This window comes from Helianthus annuus, chromosome 1 (assembly GCF_002127325.2).
Source record: "Helianthus annuus cultivar XRQ/B chromosome 1, HanXRQr2.0-SUNRISE, whole genome shotgun sequence".
Classification (NCBI taxonomy): domain Eukaryota; kingdom Viridiplantae; phylum Streptophyta; class Magnoliopsida; order Asterales; family Asteraceae; genus Helianthus; species Helianthus annuus.
Genome location: NC_035433.2, coordinates 44,960,497 through 44,982,980, shown reverse-complemented (window position 1 = coordinate 44,982,980; position 22,484 = coordinate 44,960,497). Strand labels below are relative to the sequence as shown.

The following is a 22,484-nucleotide window of genomic DNA, read 5'->3' as shown; positions in this document are numbered from 1 at the left end:
GGAGAGCGGCGGCCGGCTATAACGCGTTATAAATGGATTCCGTTATACTATCACGTAAAAAGGGAGACCGCCCCGGGTCCCCTTAATAAAGGAAGTTTAGCATTATTAGTAGTCCATTAGGATGATTGATATATTAATTAGGGCCAGTGGTGGTCAACTAGGGTTGTACATGGTCCATTATTGTCAACGAATAGGTTTAAGATGATCAACGGTCTATTAGGATGATTGATGGGCCAGTAGTGGTCAACTAGGGTTGTTAATGCTACATTAGTGTCAATGAAGGCTGGTTAGGATATTAATGGTTTATTAGAATGACTGATAGATCAATTACAGACAATGGTGGTCAACTAGGGTTGTTTATGCTACATTTTGTTAATGAAGGAAGTTTAGGATGATTGGTGGTCCATTACGATGATTGATAGGTCAATCAGGGCCACTGATGGTGAACCAGGGTTGTTAATGTTCCATGATTGTCAACGGAGGGTGTTTAGGATGATCAATGGTCCATTGAGATGGTTGATGAGCCAATTAGGGCCAGCGATTGTCAACTAGGGTTGTTCAAGTTCCATTATTGTCAACGCAGGGCGATTAAGATGATCAATGGTATATTAGGATGATTGATGGGCCAATTAGGGCTAGTGATGGTGAACGAGGGTTGTTCATGCTAAGGGCGTTAAGGATGATCAATAGTCCATTAGGATTATTGATGGACCAATTAGGGCCAGTAATGGTCAACTAGGGTTGTTAATGCTACCTTAGTGTCAATGAAGGCTATTTATGATGATTAATGGTCCATTAGAATTATTGATAGGTCAATTAGGGATAATGGTAGTCAACTAGGGTTGTTAATGATATATTTTTGTTAATGAAGGTTGTTTAGGATGATTATTGGTCCATTAGGATGATTGATAGGTCAATTAGGGGCAATGGTGGTCAACTAAGGTTGTTCATGTTCCATTATTGTCAACGAATGGCATTTAGGATGATGAATGGCCCATTAGGATAGTTAATGGGCCAATTAGGGACAATGATGGTTAACTAGGGTTGTTCATGTTCCATTATTCTCAACGAAGGGCGTTTAGGATGATCTAGGATGGTTAATGGGCCAATTAGGACCATTGAGTATAAAAGTTGTGTGTGTGGTGATAATAAATGAAGAATAATTATAGATCTTAGAAGATAAACAAGAAGATATGAATGAAAAACAATTTCATCATCACAGATTCATTAAACCTCCATGGATTTTGTATCCATGAAGTTCTTACATCATAGACCCGTGACGATCTGAACCGCTCGATATCGTTCCAACCAAATCGATACCCATCGAATGCCTATGGCAATGTATTGCCCATAGAATTTATGTGGCAACGTATCGCCGCAAAATTCCCAAATTCTCAAAATTTCCCTCTAAAACATCCTCACCCTCACAAAACCTAACAGACATTCACCAACACCATCTCGATAAACTCTGGTGATTCAACTATACATGTTGCGACGTCACCATCTGAGAATGCCATTGTCGGTCACCGGACAACTAGATGCAAGGAGAATCATCACTGCCACGCACCGTTTGACACAACAACCATTTTCATCATCTTCTTCTTTTGCTCCTCCCGTCGTTAAGCAAAGCGAGCCAAAGAACTGTCTCGATTTTCACTAACGCTTCTCATTATTTTGTTTTGTTTCAATATATACGAGTTTAGTTTGTGATATGTGATGCCACATCTGGATAGGGAATTTTAACCGATGATCAATCACTAATATTTGTTGTCATTTTCGTTAATATCTTTTTTTTCTAGTTCAAAGTAATGTATTTTTATATAATTAGTGATACTCTTTTAATATTAATAATTGTTTTAAGTTTCAGGGTTATTGTTCGTTTTCATATGGTTTTAATATTGGTGATACTCTATGATGTACGTTTTTGTTGTTACATTTTGACATCTAGAGCCAAGCTATGACACAGATGACTTAACGTGTAATCATTTTTTTTTATATTACAAATTTATTTATTGATTGTCATGGTGTGTAATGCATCCCGATGCAACGCACAGGTTTATCACGTCCCTAGTTACAGTAATAATAATAATAATAATAATAATAATAATAATAATAATAATAATAATAATAATAATAATAATAATAATAATAATAGAATATAGAATATTTTGATTAAAAACAATACAAAATATTAATTAGTATTAACAATTAATATAAAAGTCTTATATCATAAATTTCTGTTTTGAAAAATTCAAATGATCCCGCCCACTTCCCCCAATATTCATTTGTTCCCTCCAAATGCCATTCAGTTCCCCCGATCTTCATTTTATCAGAACATCCCGCCATCTCCTTCCATTCCCTGAGGACGTGGAGTCGAGCTCCCCTTCTCTCCGCTCTCTTTCATCTCCACCAATGAAGACTAGTCCACTCTCCAAGCGGCCACTAGCCTATGGAGCTTAAGTGCCAGTATTAGCGTAAGTTATTGTTTTTACTTCATTTCTTTTGTCTATATTAGAGCCCTAATCGATGGACTTTATTCGACTATGTGAGAAATTTTGCTATTACAACTTGATTTGGCATATTCTCAACTGTGATATTAAGACCTGTTAGATACGGATTAAGAGTTCAATCGCCTTCAATTTGTTGGCTTCTGTATCTAGATCTAGAAGTTGCATTTGCTAATTGATGGTGACATTGAGATTCTGTAACTATTACTACTTGTATTTGACCTTAACTGTTTTATCCATTTCATGTCCAAAGAGCCGAAGAGGGTTCTTCTATTTCAGCCTTCGAATTTTTGTGTATATAAGTAAGTGTTATACTCATATATGAATCTATACATGCACGTTCTGAGTTTGTTGATTATATCAAAAAAAAAATCATTAGTTTAAAGTTCATTACAAATACTTGTTTCATTAGTTTAAAGTTTTCATGACAGAACAATAACAAATATGACAAGTTCAGGATTCATTTTTTTGGTCAAAGTTTGTATATGAGGTGTTATTTGCTTATTGAGTAGATTATAAAATGTTATGTGCGTGTGCATATTGTGTTTTGGGTCTCCATGGCCTAGAAACGAAGTTTGTTAATGGTTTCTTTGGACATGATCTTTCTAGCACTGTTAACTATATTTTGCTATGTACAATTCAAATATCAGTTCATGATTTGAAGTGGATAGATGTAATTATGTTTCCCATTACAAGTGATCATAAATCAATATATCTCTAGATGTTCCATATACGCATGGGAATTATCTTTTTTGGGCAGAGTAACAAGTTTATATTAAACTCTGTGCAGCACGAAGCGTCAATAATATTCCAGAGCTTATATCGACTTTATGTAGCTGGATAATGCCATTGACTTTGCAGAGTTCTTTGATGCACCTTCACAGCACAGTCCAAAGCAATGATCTAAAAAAGACGGCCGTGAAGGGACAATATGGAAAGGTAATATTATACTTTCAACTATTATTTTCAGTTAGTACTGGTACCGGTACATATCTATACTTGTCTATACATTTTAAGCTTCTTTTTATTAATGTAACGTTATGTTTTGTTAGGCAATTTCTACTATTCCAGTTGCAAGTATGAGTTTAAGTCGTCGGTTTGGGTTGTAAATATGAATTGAAGAGTTTGTGTGGGTTGCAAGTATGAAGACGTCGGTTCGGAAAGTTATTGTTTATCACTTTTTTTAGAGATATATGTATTTTTGTTACTTTGAAACTTTTGTAATTTCGTGTTACCTTGAAACCTTTGTAATTTATATTCTTCGATTATTTTATATTGGTTTTAATTTAATTTTGTTTTTTGTATATTTTATTTCGTTTTTAGATAATTTGTTTGTAATGGGAATTTATTAGATATTTTTAATTAAATTTTATGGAAATTGAACAAAAAAAAGCATATATTTTTTTAGCTTAAACACCAATTGATGCGGTTCTAGAACCACATTTTTTTAATATATTTAGAAAAAAGTAGTTTTTGCTTAAATTGTCAAAAGATGCGGGTGTAGAACCGCATTGTTTGGACCCGCATCTTTTGGCTTATAGCCATAAGATGGGACGCTATAAGATGCGGGTCTAGGACCGCATCTTATAGGCAATTTACCCGCATTATTTGAACACTTTTGTACTAGTGAGGTTCTCTCCCATTTTCATAATTTGTATTTAGTAGGAATCGAATCTGAGACCTTCTGAGACGGAAACCACTTAGTGGAAAAAACCTTTGATCAACTGAGCTATACCATATTGGTTAGCTGATACGAAGATGGATAGGAGAGTTGTATACAAAGGTTCAACTACATGGGAAGACAAACTAGAAAATAGTTCTTACTATATTGGAATTATAAATGATGCAGTACTTAGTTGTTTGCACAAAATTTTCATTTTAAGATACTCAGTTAGCTTTGCTAAAAATGAAGGATGTTGGGAAGGAAGATTGGATTCTAATCGGAAGAATAGATGTTACAAGAAGACAATTTTATTAAATTACCCACAAATGTTATTGACAAAATGAAATGTGTAACATCAAGACATAAATTCGTATATGTATTATACGATAAAATTGTGATTGTCGTCCATGTGGTTTGATCACTTTTGTCATTAACATCCAGAAACCTTTTTTTTGCATTTGGGTCCCATGGTTTCAATTTTCTTGTCGTTTTCGTTCACTTCGCTAACCCCATCCATTTTTTGAAGTTAGATGAAGGGCATTTTTTTCATTTTGCTTAATGTACAAAATTTTAAGCATCATGTACAAGTCTAGCAAAAAATAAAATATAAAATTAAACATTGTTGATGTCTTCAACCATAAGCTCCACCACCTCGTCCTCCTTCTCCGCCCACCACCACCGTTGTTTTAACCTTCCATCCGCAAGTCTTTTGTTTTTCATCCCAAATTTTATAAACATCTTCCATCTTTGTTTCATTATCTCCATGCAAAAAAAAAAAAAAGTAAAAATCATCGTCAATCGCTCCCGCATTTTGAGTTAGGAACCAATTCAATGCATCGAGATTCATCAACGTTTCAATGACTAATGTAGTTGTCCTAGGCTAATAGAAAACAAGTATTTTAACTTAAATGACTTCTTAGTGCATATTTTGTGTGTCTGTTACTATGCAAATAAGCTAGACGGAACGTGTATTGAATATTGTATAGATGAAAGTTAGAAAAAAGGTTTTGTCATGAAAAGTTCCCTTCATACGAAGTAACCCTTCGCACAAAGAGATACTAGCTCAGTTCGCAAGAATGGTCTTGGTTTGGAGTCCCAGAGGGGAAATGCTGGAGAAATTTTTTCTCTAGCTTGTAAAAGATGTAAACTCTTTCTGTGTGAATGAAGCTTCCGGCTATTCTACTTTTACTCCATTCTTAATAATAATATTCTACCAAATTAGTTCTATCCTGTCCAAAGTTCCGTCTAAACCCGCTGGATCCTGGACTTTCAATTGGTATCAGAGCTACGGTACCGATTCAATCAATCTAACAGTTGATTGAATCACCTGCGCTCATGAATTATGGGTTTCTATGGATCTTGGATGTAAAACATCTAATTGAAGGTCAATTCACAGATGGAATTTGTAATTGAAGACATCATTACATTCGGAATTGATTTTCGTTCATATCTGTGAAGTATCATCATGAAATTCGCAGAAATAAAGATTTTGAATCGAAAAATGTGATCAGCCGCATTCGTACAAAGGAACCCCTTCGCGCGAAGAGACCCCCCATTCGCACGAAAAGAAATTCCCACTCGCGCGAAGGGAAAATTTCAGCTGTTTGAAAATTCCATCGCACGAACCAGCTCTTACTCGTTCTAAAATCATCTCATTCGCACCAATGGATCTACTCCATTCGCACGAATAAGCCAAATGCCTAAAAAAGGAATTTTTTATCGCGGTGATGAGACGAGTGTCCAGAAAAATTTGGTGATTGAAAATTTTTCGAGTTTTTAACGACAAATACGGGTTGTTCGGGGACACCGTCTGGGGCTTCAGAGAACAGATATGATGATGCAATCACAGAGTAGTGAAGATAGTGGGGTAGTCATGATACCTATGTAGAATGTTTATCATTTGGGTTACCTAACTATTAATGGGCCAAATCAAAAAATCAACATTGATGAAAAACTGACTTTTGTGGGCCAAAATGACACATTTTCGGCATAGTTGAGTATTTAAGAGAACAGAGAGGACTGAATTTGCCAAGTTTGAGGGGGAATTCAGTGCTGAGTTTTGAGAAGTCAGAATTTGCAAAAATGAGGGGGAATAACAATTTCATAGAACATATTAAAATTATGGTATTTTTGAAATTCGTGACATGCAATAGCATTCGGGTGGTTCCGACTTCAGATTGTCTGGGGATGCATAGGATCTGGATTTGTTAGTTTGTGATCATAGGAAGTTCAGATTCTACAGATCAGGGTCAGATTGATGTCTTATGGTTTGAGTCCCGGGTCTTCCTCAAGCCGGTTAGCAGGATTAGCATCAGGAGATGCATCAGTATTGTCGATACTTAAAAGATATCACAACTTTGTGATTGTCTAAAGTGTCAGAATGGTTAATCATCGAGCAGAGGAATTGTTTTTCGGACTAACCGCCAGGGAATAAGGATGTTTGTTGATTAAGTTGCTGCCAGAACTAACGGAGAAAACTATACATCTGTTTTCGTGACAGAAGAGGAAGAATGTGAATATGATCGTAGAAGAATATTTCTGAGATCTGAATGTCTTACCAAATGATTTATTATCCGATGAAGATTTTTAGATATTCGTGGGTATTTATAGACTTGAAGTTTACCTGTGTGGTGATTCTAAGTTTCTATCAATTGCCGGTTGGGTTTTTAAAGATTAAAAGATTGAACTGAAGTGGTAAATAAAAAACCGAACTCGGAGGTGGTTAATGTTGAAACAGAGAAGCTGCATTGATTAGTTTCAAGTTGGTGATTATTCGTGAAGATTGCGGTACAACAAATCAGAGGAGGTCGGGAACCGTGCAAACTAAGACCTAAAGATTCATTTCAGGGAGAATTTGTGCATGATAAAGATAATGCAAAGCTGAATCATCAATAAAGGAGGAATCAATTGAAGATATGAAGATGTTTGATTGAAGTTGCAGAATATTCAAACACGGCTATCGTTTTCAAAGATCATGCTTCGACAGTGACGTACAATGGGGAAATTGTTAGTGCATGTTTTGTGTGTCCTCCACTGTGCGAATAGGCTAGATAGAGCGTGTGTTGAATATTGTATAGATGAGAGTTAGAAAAACAGTTTTGTCATGAAGAGTTCCCTTCATACGAAGGAACCCTTCGCACAAAGGAACCCTTCGCACGGAGGGACACTAGCTCAGTTCGCACGAATGGACTTGGTTCATTCGAACGAATGGATTGTTCTATTCGCTCCAAGCTCACTCGCACAGGGGATCTTGCCTATATATAGGAGTTGTGAGTGAGAGCTTGAGATAAGTTTTGGAGTTCCCAGAGAGGAAATGCTTTCTCCAGCTTGAAAAAGATGTAAACTCTTTCGGTCTGAATGAAGCTTCCGACTATTCTACTTCTACTCCATTCTTAATAATAATATTTTACCGAATTAGCTCTATCATGTCCAAACTTCCGTCTAACCCGCCGGATCCTAGACTCTCATAACTATCGAAGTACGGATAAGTAAAGTCGCAACCGCAAGGAATTTGTGGTCAGTGTTTAGTGAACAAACTCATTAACTATTGTTATCTAAATTTGGGGTTTGTTTGATTGATTAAGAAAAAAACGCAAAGTTTTAAGAAAAGTGTTATCAAAATGAGAAGAAGTAACCCTCACCCGGAATCCCGATTACCAATTTAACACAAAAAAACATGTTTACTGATTCAAACACCACAAAGACATGGCCTTATGATTAATGACTTTAATTAACGATTAGGCATAATTTTTAATAATAACCATATAACCTAATAATTTGTTAAATATACCAATTGCCCACCAGATTACCAACCCACTAACGATGCAAGTAAATCGCCAATATGCTTGATAGGTGACAAATAATTGAAATATAATCAACGTTTATCAAAAGTCAACACAAATGGTTAAAATTACCAGTTACAAGAATCTAAAAATAAAGTTTGACGTGAGAAAACTAGCAATCGTTCATCCTGGGGAAGTCACAAAGAGTTTAGCCGCGCATGTTCATCAATGTAGCTTCAAATCTTGATTCGGAACAAATTAGCATGAAGAAATCGAAGTTGAATGATGGAAGAACGCTAAAATCACCTTTCGAAAGGTTTGAAGTCGTCTGGGGGCGAGAAATTGCAAATTAAATTAGTCCCAAGCTTAATTAGGCGAAAAACTAGTTTTTCTCGATTTTGCACTCCCCGTGCGTCGCGGGGGAGCCTCTTCTCTAGCTCGCGACGTGGTACAGAGACAGTTTTCCATAAAACTGTTTTGGTCATAACTTTCTCCTTTCAACTCTGCTTCCTTCATCGTTTTCTCCTACATCTTCGTAATTCCATCATATATCATGCCATCTTCTTCATTTATGCTTCTTTGTAACCTATTTTTACACAAACACCTGCAAAACCCATTCGCATTAATTACCAGCTAAAATTGTCACATCCCCAAAAATACCACCTAGGGAAAGTCCCTATTAGGCATGTGACATACCAACAACGAGCCACTAATTACATTGAACCCATTCAAGTTGTAAATAAAATCCTCAATTATTAATGAAAAATACTGTCAACAAGTTTAAATGAAAACCAACATGTTCAGCGGAAGCAAATGATAAACCAAAGTTAAATAGTTTAAAAGCCGATGTATAGTATCAAGAAATCCATCACATGAATCCCTCCAGTCGACCCATGACCACTCCAGCTACTCCAGACAGCAAGTTCCCAAATCCAAGATACCTAACGACCTGCGAGCATGCAACAAGTGTATCAGACAACGCTGGTGAGTTCATAGTTTTACGAAAACGTTGGTTACCAAGTGTTTAGTTAATCCATTGAATTTAATTCCGAAAGTAATGTTGATAATACCCCGAACACATGACGGCTTCTGATTATTTTGCCCTTTCTCCAATGCTCCTATCAAAGCAGTGGTCATGACTAGGTCATTAGTTCAACACCCGTCCTCCTAGGTGCGTGGTGAGGTTGCCAAACCTAAGTAGCGCTACTAACTAATACCATGTTACCTCTCTGGTAACCAAACAACACGGAGGGACTTTAAAGGTGATAGGATGAGTATATTATCCAACATTCCCGTTTTAACCAAAAGACTTATCTCTCCCTGGGATACCCACTGACTGTCCCAACCACTGGGACGCATTCTCAAGAGAGATGAACTCACCTTTGTTTTGCTCGGTTTATGATTACGTACTTCTATGCGTTAAATTTTAAGTCCGTTACAAGCGCCCTAATATGTAATAACCGAAAGTACACTTGTGTAGGGTCATGTAATACTCTAGTGTTTCCTCACAACCCAAGGTTTAAGTGAATCAGATTAACAGCCGTCATATAGTAGTACCCACATAATAATATATTTATACACGTGCTACAAAAATCCTGCCATCAAATATATATACCACTGAACGTTTTAGCTGCATTCCCAAACCCCAAATTTTCATGTTCTTAAATTACTAGTTCTCACTAATTCACATTGTCACACCCCCAAAATCCACCCGCGGAGTATCACCGCTTGGGAGCGTGACTGACCAGGATCAAGCCACAAATCATATTGAACATGTAAGTAATAAGTAAAAGTAAATGTAATTCAACCAAACCAATATGAAAGGTGTTCAAAACATAAGTGCAATATCAATGTTTAGCGGAAGCATGAAAATAAACCCAACAAAAGTATGATTATGTAATGTCAAAATGTTTAATCAAAGCATTCACGATCCTTGTCCACAACGACCGCGCCTCCCAGTGCAAGCTCCATGTATACCTAACGACCTGCAAGGCATGTAATAGAGAGTCAACAACTAGTTGAGCGAGTTCACAGTGGATTGTTTAGCAACAGTGTTCATTTCGTAAAACGTTTGTTTGTTTAGAAATCCATGAATCGTATATAATTACATCGCGGCCCTCCAGGCATGTTTGCGAAGATTAGTGGGGGTTTCCCATGTATTGTAGACTAGTTTTATTTGTATCGCGGCCCTCCAGGCATGTGTGCGAAGTTTAGTATCAGTATCGCGGCCATTTCAGGCATGTGTGCGAAGATCAGTATCAGTATCGCGGCCATTACAGGCATGTGTGTGAAGAGTAGTGGGGGCTTCCCCATGTATCACTAGTCTAGCAGTATCTATAAGTGACCTTTCCCTACCGAGGTCAGTATTTCATAATTCCCAACAACAACGTAAATACAGTTAATCATCGAATCCCATTCCCTACCCCGGGAATCCCATGCCTTGGTAAGAGTGTGAACTCACCTTGGTTTGCTCGGTTTGTTATTGTGCTTCTAGTGTTAATTAATGGTTAGGTCTGTTACACACGACCTAAGGTACATTGCACATAAACTCAATGTAAGTGTTTACGTTCAAATAAGGTTTACAATTCCTTGGTGTCCAAACAACTGTGTTCCGTGTGATAATTGTTTACAGATTGACATGACATAGATTGCACAGTAACATACAGTAACATACAGTAACATACAATAACATGCAGTAACATGCAGTAACATGCAGTGGCATACAGTAACATACAGTAACACTTATGAACCAAACAACAAACTCGGACCCCTTTAATGTTTGAAAACTCAGACCATGTGTTTTGTTTACAAAACCCGGACCTTACAAACATTAATAAAACTCAGATCATACATGCTTAACAAAATTCGGAGCATACATGCATCAACAAAGTTCGGACCAGACACCCCCCACAAAAGTTCGGACCAAACACCCCCTCTGAAAAACTCGGACCATGTTTCAATCCCCAAAACTCGGACCACGTTTAAATCCCAAAACTCGGACCATGTTTCAATCCCAAAATTCGGACCATGCGATCACTACAAAGTTCGGACCATGTGTTTAATACAAAGCTCAGACTCAGGGAAATCAACTAAAATTCGGACCCCATGCAATGTTTAAAACCCTGACTCTCATAATCACAATCATCGGACTTTGTGACTTCACAAAACCCTGACACAAATCTTCGGACTAACAATCATGCAAAATATTCAAAACCAAATCACAGTTTTCAATGGAACAGTTACAGGTTACGATCAAAACCCTACTTTTCATTCATTGGCAAATGCTGCAACCTAATCAACAATCAACCAATTCTAACATATCCTGCATCTCATTGTCAGGCCTTTGATTAAGCAACTATTCAGAAACCATTTCACAACAATCAGGATGATCAATAGACACATAACCATTATTTGGAGAACTAGGGTTTGTAAGAATCAAATAACCAATGATTAACAACAAATAATCATTAAACATTTACCTTAGATTGATTCTAGATGAAGAGAGAGATCAAAAGTGATGATTGAGAGCTTGTGCTACCAAGAATGATGAAAAGATTATTGCAGGAGATGATTGTAGAGGAAGATTGAAATACGTATAATGATTTTGTGAGAGAGATTAGGGTTAGGGGTTATTAAGGTTTCACTAACTACTCTACTCACCCCTAAGTATCATCTTTTACATAAAACACACACACCACATATAATTTACAGTTTCATCATCAAGTTCATGTATTTGTCAAATCATTCGTAAAATAACATATAACCATGCAACAATCACAATACACTTTATCATATCACAACTTATACAGTTACAAAGCAAACAAATTGTGTAAGTAAACAACTAGACAAACAGTTAACGTGCAATAAATGCGAAAGTGGAATCTCGGAAACTCGAGTTGTCACATTATCCCCAACTTGAAAGAAATTTTGTCCCGAAATTTAGCATGCGGTTACTGAGGAAGCTAGTTAAGTTGTATCGTTTACTGGTTTTCCTTGGGTGTCACATCATCCCCCCGTTGATTTGGAATTTCGTCCCGAAATTCTATAGTAGCTTCAGCCTCAGTAGTAGTTGCATTGTTCTGAAATAACTGGGGATATTTGAGTTCCATTTGGTCTTCTCGTTCCCAGGTATACTCTGGGCCACGATGGGAGTTCCAACGAACTCGTACAAGAGGTATTCTAGTGTTCTTGAGGACCTTAACATCCCGGTCCGTGATTTCAACAGGTTCCTCGACGAAATGTAACTGTTCGTCGATAGTGAGTTCCTTCAAAGGAACTATGAGGGTCTCATCTGACAGATACTTCTTCAGATTCGACGCGTGGAAAACGTTATGAACTGCACCGAATTCTGCTGGTAGGTTCAGTTTGTAGGCCACCTTGCCTATTTTTTCAATGATTTCGAACGGTCCAACATACCACGGATTGAGCTTGCCTCGTTTATTAAAACGAACCACACCCTTCCAGGGTGAGACTTTGAGTAGCACTCGATCCCCAACTTGGAACTCGAGCGGTTTTCTGCGTTTATCAGCGTAGTTTTTCTGACGGTCACGAGCTGCCGCCATGCGTTGTCGTATCTGTGCAATCCGTTCAGTAGCATCAACTACCATTTCTGGGCCTGTGATCTGACTATCACCCACTTCTGCCCAACAAAGAGGTGATCGGCATTTACGTCCGTATAATGCCTCGAATGGAGCAGCTTGTATGCTGGTGTGGTAACTGTTGTTGTACGAAAACTCCACTAACGGGAGATGTTTTTCCCAGCTGCTGCCGAAGTCGATAACACATGCCCAAAGCATGTCTTCTAGAGTCTGGATAGTGCGCTCAGATTGCCCATCCATCTGAGGGTGATAAGCTGTGCTCATGTTTAACCGTGAGCCAAAAGATTTGTGCATTGCTTGCCACAGTTCTGAAGTAAATCGTGCATCACGATCTGAGATAATAGAGGTTGGCACTCCATGCCTCGAAACAACTTCTTTCAAGTAAATGTCTGCTAGTGTAGAGAACTTGTCAGTTTCCTTGATAGCCAAGAAGTGAGCAGACTTTGTGAGTCGATCAACGATTACCCAAATAGTATCGTTCCCACGCTGGGATCTAGGTAGGCCAATAACAAAATCCATGGAAATTTCCTCCCATTTCCATTGTGGTATCTTTGGTTGCTGGAGTAGGCCTGATGGTTTCTGGTATTCCGTCTTGACCCTCGCACAGGTCAAACACTTGCCGACGTAAGTTGCTATGTGGGCCTTCATGCTAGGCCACCAGTACGTAGTTCTAAGATCGTGTACATCTTATCCGAACCTGGATGTACCGAGTAGCGGGACTTATGAGCTTCATCCATTACCAGCTCGCGTAAGTTGCTATAATGTGGAACCCAAATGCGTCCTGTTACATAGTAGGCGCCGTCTTCCCTTTGTTCTAACCGTTGCCTTGTGTGACAACTCGAGTTTCTGACTTTCACTTTCGCATTAAATGCGCGTTGACTTTGACTGTTTAGTAGTTGACTTGTTGGATTTGTAATTGTACGCGTTGTGTTTTAATGAAACGTGTTGTCATTGTGCATACATGTAACTACTTGTGGTTGTAAAAGATAATATTGGAATTATTATTTATTACACTTAGTCTAGATCACGAAACATGGCATACTGTTCGAAGGATTCGAAGGACCACGAAAGATATCCTTCGATTCGAAGGATCAGCTTTCGGTTCGAAGGATCTCGAAACATATCCTTCGACCAAGGACCCTATCCTTCGACATCTTTCGGCCCAGCCTTTCTGATGGGCTTGGCCCATTTCTGTGATACGTTTATATACGTGATACATGCAAACCGGCAGTTATTTTTCAAAACCCTAGTGCTATTGTGTGTGTGTGACGGCATATAGCAAACCTACTCTCTGTTCGAAGGATTCCATACCGTAATCCAGATTTCCGGTTAGTGTGATGTTGTTTATGATGCTTTGATTTCATGATTTATAAATTGTCTTGCAATATATTGTTAGTATGTTAATCGGATCTGTTTTGATGATGTTCAATGATGATGTCTTGTGGATTGGCCATGATAACCGGATATGTATGTTGGTATTGCAATATGTCGTTTGCGTGTTAACCGGAATATGTATGTTAATCGGATGTAGGTTAATCGAATTGATCATATTGTAATCGGATATGTTTATGTAATCGGCACCTATGTGTAAATCGGATAGTTTGAATGATTTTGTTATTCAGATTAGGGTTCTTGATAAACATGGGAATCATGCTTGTTTGATCTTGTTGATGCTAATTGATTTGTGAAATTGGTGTTAATTGATAATCAGTTAGGAAAAACTTGGAAACTTTGAGAAAAAAACGTAACTGACATTCCGTAACTGATGTTCATCGAAAGATATTAGTAATCGAAACATAGCTGTGACCGAAAGATACCTGTCCTTCGAAACATAGGTGTTGACCGAAGGATAGCATTGACCGAACCATAGTAGTGTTGACCGAAGGATAGCTTTGACCGAAAGATAGTGTGTTGACCGAAACATAATCTGTGTGCCGAAGGATAACTATGTCGAAACATAGCTGATGTGTCGAAAGATAACCATGAATCGTAAGATGCTAACTGTGTATCGATAGATGTGTCGAAACATATTTGTGATGGTTGTGATAATTGTTAGACCGAAGGATGAGCAATATATCGAAGGATGGGTAAATGTGAATCGAATGATAGTTAATGATTAAATGCGAAATGATACGTGATGTGCCGATATGCAAACTGACTGTTATGTGAACATTAAATTGCATGCGTATCATTGTGAACATGAACTGATTTGTTATACGTGCATACAATAGGACGTGATTAATCACTTGTGAGTGCATAACCTAGCATACCGAGCAAACCAAGGTGAGTTCACACAGCCAAGGCATGGGTTCCCAGGGTGGGAATGGGTTGGATGATTACTTGTGCATACTTTGATACTGTAACGAACGATTAAACTGTTGATGCTTACGAACTACTCAACTGCCTTCGCACCCACCCTGGTCGGTAAAGACTATGGTCGCGAACGAACTGATAAATTGCCTTCGCACACACCCTGGTCGGTAAAGACTATGGTCGCGAACTAACGAACCTAATCTTCGCACACATGCCTGGGAGGCCGCGATGGAACTGATACGATATGAAACTTAACTGAACGAACGCACTATTACCCAAACTAAACTATAAACTGTGAACTCGCTCAACTAGTTTGTTGATTATCTGCTGCATGCCTTGCAGGACCTTAGGTACATATTGGAGCTTGCACAAGGAAGGAGCAGGTCGTTGTGGGGCTTGGATCTTGATCATCTTATTGAACACTTTTGATATTTGACATTTATTTGCTATGAGTTTTACAATAATACGCTTCCGCTAAACAATGACAACTTACTTATGTTTTAGAAACACCTTTCATATGGAATTGGGTTGGTTTATATTGCATTTACTTTTACTTTATACAATGTTCTGTATGATTGGTGGCTTGATCCTGGTCAGTCACGCTCCCAAGCGGTGATACTTCGCGTGTGGATTTTGGGGGTGTGACAGATTGGTATCAGAGCCATTGGTTATAGAGAACTTGGTTTTAATATGGGAAAACGTTTTTATTAAAACCAGACTATAACCAGAACAGTGCTCTCAACGATCCACAACGACGCTTCGCTCCACGTGCAAGACTCAACTCCCTAGGTAATAAGGTTTATGTTTATTGCCTACATGCTAGAATTTGCATAGAACTTTGCTCGTAGTATGCTTACATTACTTGCTCACAACTTGACATTGCATGAGAATACTTATGTGCTTACACTCTTCTGTCATCGCACTACTCGCGAACCTTTCTCACTTATGTTGCCTTTGATGTGAAGATCAATGGCCGCACGAATTACCATGACTCAAGCCCAGCTAGAGGCTCTCGTTGCTGCGGCAGTTGCAGCCGCCCAAGCAGGTAGTGTACCCTGCAGTATAAACACTAGGATCTTTAGATCCTACATTAATTCTCGTACTTAACTTTGCCCTATTCGTACACAATAGGTCAACCCGCTCAGCAACAACCTGCGTGTACCTTCAAGACTTTCATGGACTGTCGTCCTAGCTCGTTCAGTGGCACGGAAGGGGCAGTCGGACTCCTCCACTGGTTTGAAAAGATCGAGTCGGTTTTCGAAATGTGTGAATGCCCTGAGGCTCGCAGGGTGAAGTTCGCCACTGGCACACTTGAAGGGATTGCGCTCACTTGGTGGAACGCACAAGTGCAGATCTTAGGGTTGGCAGCTGCTAACGCCACACCCTGGAATGAATTCAAAGAACTGATCAAGAGAGAATACTGCACTAGAGAAGACATTCACAAGTTGGAGGATGAGTTGTACAACTTGAAGATGGTGGGTTCAGAGATTGAAGCTTACACCAAGAGGTCGAACGAGTTGGCTGTGCTATGTCCAACCATGGTAGACCCACCATACAAGCGCATTGAGTTGTATCTCAAGGGGCTTGTACCAGAGATTCAGAGCCACGTTACCTCGGCTAACCTCAACAACATTCAGGAGATCCAGCGTCTCGCTCATCGCATCACTGATCAGGCAGTGGATCAGAATAAACTGCCAAAGCGTGTCGGCGCTACTGCTACAGCTGTTACTTCAGTCACTCCAACAGCTGCTACTTCTGCCACACCCAGCGAGAATAAAAGAAAGTGGGACGGGGATTCCAGCAGGGGATCAGCGTCTGTTCAGTCCCAAACTCAGCAACGTCGCACCAACGATTACCAGAGTCCGAGTCAGCAGTCATCGGGCAGTCAGGGACATAGTGGTTATAAGGGAAATCACCCGTGGTGTAACAGGTGCAACAAACACCACAGTGGAAGATGTCGCAGGAGTCAATGTCAAAGATGCCACAAGATGGGCCATGAGGCCAAAGATTGTAGAAGCGCGCGACCAGTGAATCAGAACCAGCAACTTCCACCGCCAGCTCCACAGAATCAGCAGCAGCAGCCACAGCGTGGAAACCGGGGGTGTTTCCAGTGTGGGGCTGAAGGTCACTACAAACGCGATTGCCCTCAGTTGAACCAGAATCGCAATAACAACAACAACCAGGGCAACGGGAATAACAACAATCAGGGTAATGGTAACAACAACAACGGCAATGAAGCTCGAGGTCGTGCTTTTGTGTTGGGTCGAGGAGATGCAGTGAATGATCCCAATGTGGTTATGGGTAAGTTTCTTCTCGACGATATTTATGTTACTGTTTTATTTGATTCGGGTGCTGATACAAGTTATATGTCACTGAAAATGGGTAAATTATTAAAACGTACACCAACACCCCTAGACACTAAACACGTCGTAGAACTAGCAAATGGTAAAAGTGTAGAAGCCGCTCATGTAGTCAAGGGTTGTAGCATTGTTCTAGCGGGTCAGACTTTCACGATTGATCTTATACCCATAGTCTTGGGTAGCTTCGACGTCGTCATCGGCATGGATTGGTTATCTCAACATCACGCAGAGATCTTATGCAAGGAAAAAGTTATTCGTATTCCTCGCTCCAGTCAGGAACCTCTCGAAGTACAAGGTGACAAGAGTGGTGCTGTGGTTGGCATCATCTCTTACTTAAAGGCGCAGAAATGTTTACGAAAGGGACATACTGCCATTTTGGCACTTGTCACTGACGCATCAACAAAGGAAAAGAAGCTGGAGGATATACCAGTTGTGCGTGATTTTCCTCAAGTGTTTCCTGAAGATTTACCTGGTTTACCTCCTCATCGTCAAGTCGAGTTTCAGATTGAGTTAGCTCCTGGAGCAGCACCAATAGCCCGCGCACCGTATCGTTTAGCTCCAACCGAACTGGAAGAACTGTCGAAGCAGCTGCAAGAGCTCTTGGAAAAGGGCTTTATTCGTCCAAGCTCTTCGCCTTGGGGAGCTCCAGTGTTATTTGTGAAGAAGAAAGACGGTACGTTCAGAATGTGTATAGACTACCGTGAACTCAACAAGGTGACAGTGAAGAACCGTTATCCTCTTCCGCGCATCGACGACTTATTCGACCAGTTGCAAGGGTCGTGTTACTATTCCAAGATTGATTTAAGGTCAGGGTATCATCAGCTGAGAGTCCGGGATGAGGACGTCTCCAAAACCGCTTTCAGAACTCGCTACGGTCATTACGAGTTTCTTGTCATGCCATTCGGGCTTACAAACGCACCTGCAGTCTTCATGGATCTTATGAACAGGGTGTGCAAACCCTATCTCGACAAGTTTGTTATCGTTTTCATCGACGACATTTTGATTTACTCCAAGAGTCAGGAGGAGCACGAGCAGCACTTACGCCTTATCTTGGAACTTCTTCGAAAGGAGCAACTGTATGCAAAGTTTTCAAAATGCGACTTCTGGCTTCGTGAAGTCCACTTCTTAGGCCATGTGGTGAACAAGGATGGGATTCATGTCGATCCATCCAAGGTTGATTCGATCAGAAACTGGCCAGCACCACGTACACCAACAGAAATACGCCAATTCTTGGGTTTGGCGGGTTACTACAGGCGATTTATTAAAGACTTCTCCAAGATCGCGCAACCACTCACTATGCTTACACAGAAAGGTGTCGTTTACAGATGGGGTAATACGCAAGAGACCGCTTTCCAGTACTTAAAGGATAGGCTTTGCAGCGCACCTATTCTTTCATTGCCAGAGGGCACGGATGACTTCGTGGTCTATTGTGACGCATCGATACAGGGGCTTGGTTGTGTATTGATGCAACGTGATAAAGTGATAGCCTACGCTTCTCGGCAACTCAAGGTTCATGAACGGAACTACACGACGCACGATTTAGAGCTGGGAGCTGTTGTTTTCGCGCTTAAGATATGGCGACACTACCTGTACGGTACCAGGTGCACGATTTACACCGATCACAGGAGTCTCGAGCATATCCTTAAGCAAAAAGATTTGAATATGCGTCAACGAAGATGGGTTGAACTACTGAACGACTACGAATGTGCCATCAAGTATCATCCAGGGAAGGCCAATGTTGTGGCTGATGCCCTCAGTCGGAAAGACACTTTACCTAAGCGCGTGCGAGCGCTACAGCTTACCATTCAGTCCAGTCTTCCTGCACAGATACGAGCTGCTCAGATAGAAGCACTAAAACCCGAAAACGTCAAGGCTGAAGCCTTGCGCGGTTCAAGGCAACAAATGGAACAAAAGGAAGACGGCGCCTACTATGTAACGGGGCGTATTTGGGTCCCACTTTATGGCGGTTTACGCGAACTCGTAATGGATGAAGCTCACAAGTCTCGCTATTCGGTACATCCAGGGTCGGATAAAATGTACCACGACATCAGTACTACTTATTGGTGGCCTAGTATGAAGGCCCACATCGCCACCTATGTTGGCAAATGCTTAACCTGTGCGAGAGTCAAGGTTGAATATCAGAAACCATCAGGCCTACTTCAACAGCCCAAGATACCTCAATGGAAATGGGAAGAAATTTCCATGGATTTTGTTACAGGCCTACCTAGATCTCAGCGTGGAAACGATACAATATGGGTCATAGTTGATCGACTCACCAAGTCTGCACACTTCCTGCCGATCAAAGAAACGGATAAGTTTTCTACCCTAGCAGACATTTACTTGAAAGAAGTTGTTTCGAGGCACGGAGTGCCCACCTCTATTATTTCGGATCGCGATGCACGATTCACGTCAGAGCTTTGGCAAGCGATGCACAAATCCTTCGGCTCACGATTAGACATGAGCACAGCATATCACCCTCAGACGGATGGGCAGTCTGAGCGCACGATTCAAACTCTAGAAGACATGCTTCGAGCGTGTGTTATCGATTTCGGCAACGGCTGGGAAAAGCACCTCCCTTTGGTGGAGTTCTCGTACAATAACAGTTACCATACCAGCATTCAAGCCGCTCCATTTGAGGCATTGTACGGACGTAAATGCCGGTCACCTCTCTGTTGGGCAGAGGTGGGGGATAGTCAAATTACGGGTCCAGATATTGTTGTGGACGCCACGGAAAAGATAGCACAGATACGACAACGCATGGCGGCAGCACGCGACCGTCAGAAAGCCTACGCGGACAAGCGTAGAAAACCATTGGAATTTGAGGTCGGGGACCGGGTTTTATTGAAAGTTTCACCCTGGAAGGGTGTGGTTCGATTTGGTAAACGAGGCAAACTGAATCCGCGGTACGTCGGACCATTCGAAATCTTAGAAAAGATTGGTAAAGTAGCCTACAGATTAAAACTACCAACTGAACTCGGTGCAGTTCACAATGTATTTCACGTGTCGAATCTGAAGAAATGCCTATCAGATGAGACCCTTATAGTTCCTTTTAAGGAACTCACTATCGACGAGCGGTTGCAGTTCGTCGAGGAACCAGTTGAAATCACGGACCGGGATGTTAAGGTCCTCAAACACAAGAGAATCCCTCTTGTTCGAGTTCGTTGGAACTCCCAGCGTGGTCCAGAGTATACCTGGGAACGCGAAGATCAGATGAAAGAAAAGTATCCCCAGTTATTCGAAACCAATGCATCCACTTCTGAGGCTGAAGCTACTACTACTGAATTTCGGGACGAAATTCCAAATCAACGGGGGGATGATGTGACACCCCAGGAAAACCAGTGAACGATGTAACTTACCTAGCTTCCTCAGTGAGTGCGTACCAAATTTCGGGACGAAATTTCTTTTAAGTTGGGGATAATGTGACAACTCGAGTTTCTGACTTTCACTTTCGCATTAAATGCGCGTTGACTTTGACTGTTTAGTAGTTGACTTGTTGGATTTGTAATTGTACGCGTTGTGTTTTAATGAAACGTGTTGTCATTGTGCATACATGTAACTACTTGTGGTTGTAAAAGATAATATTGGAATTATTATTTATTACACTTAGTCTAGATCACGAAACATGGCATACTGTTCGAAGGATTCGAAGGACCACGAAAGATATCCTTCGATTCGAAGGATCAGCTTTCGGTTCGAAGGATCTCGAAACATATCCTTCGACCAAGGACCCTATCCTTCGACATCTTTCGGCCCAGCCTTTCTGATGGGCTTGGCCCATTTCTGTGATACGTTTATATACGTGATACATGCAAACCGGCAGTTATTTTTCAAAACCCTAGTGCTATTGTGTGTGTGTGACGGCATATAGCAAACCTACTCTCTGTTCGAAGGATTCCATACCGTAATCCAGATTTCCGGTTAGTGTGATGTTGTTTATGATGCTTTGATTTCATGATTTATAAATTGTCTTGCAATATATTGTTAGTATGTTAATCGGATCTGTTTTGATGATGTTCAATGATGATGTCTTGTGGATTGGCCATGATAACCGGATATGTATGTTGGTATTGCAATATGTCGTTTGCGTGTTAACCGGAATATGTATGTTAATCGGATGTAGGTTAATCGAATTGATCATATTGTAATCGGATATGTTTATGTAATCGGCACCTATGTGTAAATCGGATAGTTTGAATGATTTTGTTATTCAGATTAGGGTTCTTGATAAACATGGGAATCATGCTTGTTTGATCTTGTTGATGCTAATTGATTTGTGAAATTGGTGTTAATTGATAATCAGTTAGGAAAAACTTGGAAACTTTGAGAAAAAAACGTAACTGACATTCCGTAACTGATGTTCATCGAAAGATATTAGTAATCGAAACATAGCTGTGACCGAAAGATACCTGTCCTTCGAAACATAGGTGTTGACCGAAGGATAGCATTGACCGAACCATAGTAGTGTTGACCGAAGGATAGCTTTGACCGAAAGATAGTGTGTTGACCGAAACATAATCTGTGTGCCGAAGGATAACTATGTCGAAACATAGCTGATGTGTCGAAAGATAACCATGAATCGTAAGATGCTAACTGTGTATCGATAGATGTGTCGAAACATATTTGTGATGGTTGTGATAATTGTTAGACCGAAGGATGAGCAATATATCGAAGGATGGGTAAATGTGAATCGAATGATAGTTAATGATTAAATGCGAAATGATACGTGATGTGCCGATATGCAAACTGACTGTTATGTGAACATTAAATTGCATGCGTATCATTGTGAACATGAACTGATTTGTTATACGTGCATACAATAGGACGTGATTAATCACTTGTGAGTGCATAACCTAGCATACCGAGCAAACCAAGGTGAGTTCACACAGCCAAGGCATGGGTTCCCAGGGTGGGAATGGGTTGGATGATTACTTGTGCATACTTTGATACTGTAACGAACGATTAAACTGTTGATGCTTACGAACTACTCAACTGCCTTCGCACCCACCCTGGTCGGTAAAGACTATGGTCGCGAACGAACTGATAAATTGCCTTCGCACACACCCTGGTCGGTAAAGACTATGGTCGCGAACTAACGAACCTAATCTTCGCACACATGCCTGGGAGGCCGCGATGGAACTGATACGATATGAAACTTAACTGAACGAACGCACTATTACCCAAACTAAACTATAAACTGTGAACTCGCTCAACTAGTTTGTTGATTATCTGCTGCATGCCTTGCAGGACCTTAGGTACATATT

At 40.2% G+C, this 22,484-nt stretch overlaps 1 long non-coding RNA gene across 1 annotated transcript; it reads left to right on the top strand.

Annotated features, from left to right (window-relative positions):
* Positions 1–2,284: 2,284 nt before the first annotated feature.
* On the top strand, positions 2,285–3,797 carry LOC110902453. Its single transcript, XR_002571124.2, has 3 exons — positions 2,285–2,474; positions 3,298–3,446; positions 3,560–3,797. It is a non-coding gene; the product is annotated as an uncharacterized LOC110902453 (long non-coding RNA).
* Positions 3,798–22,484: the final 18,687 nt, after the last annotated feature.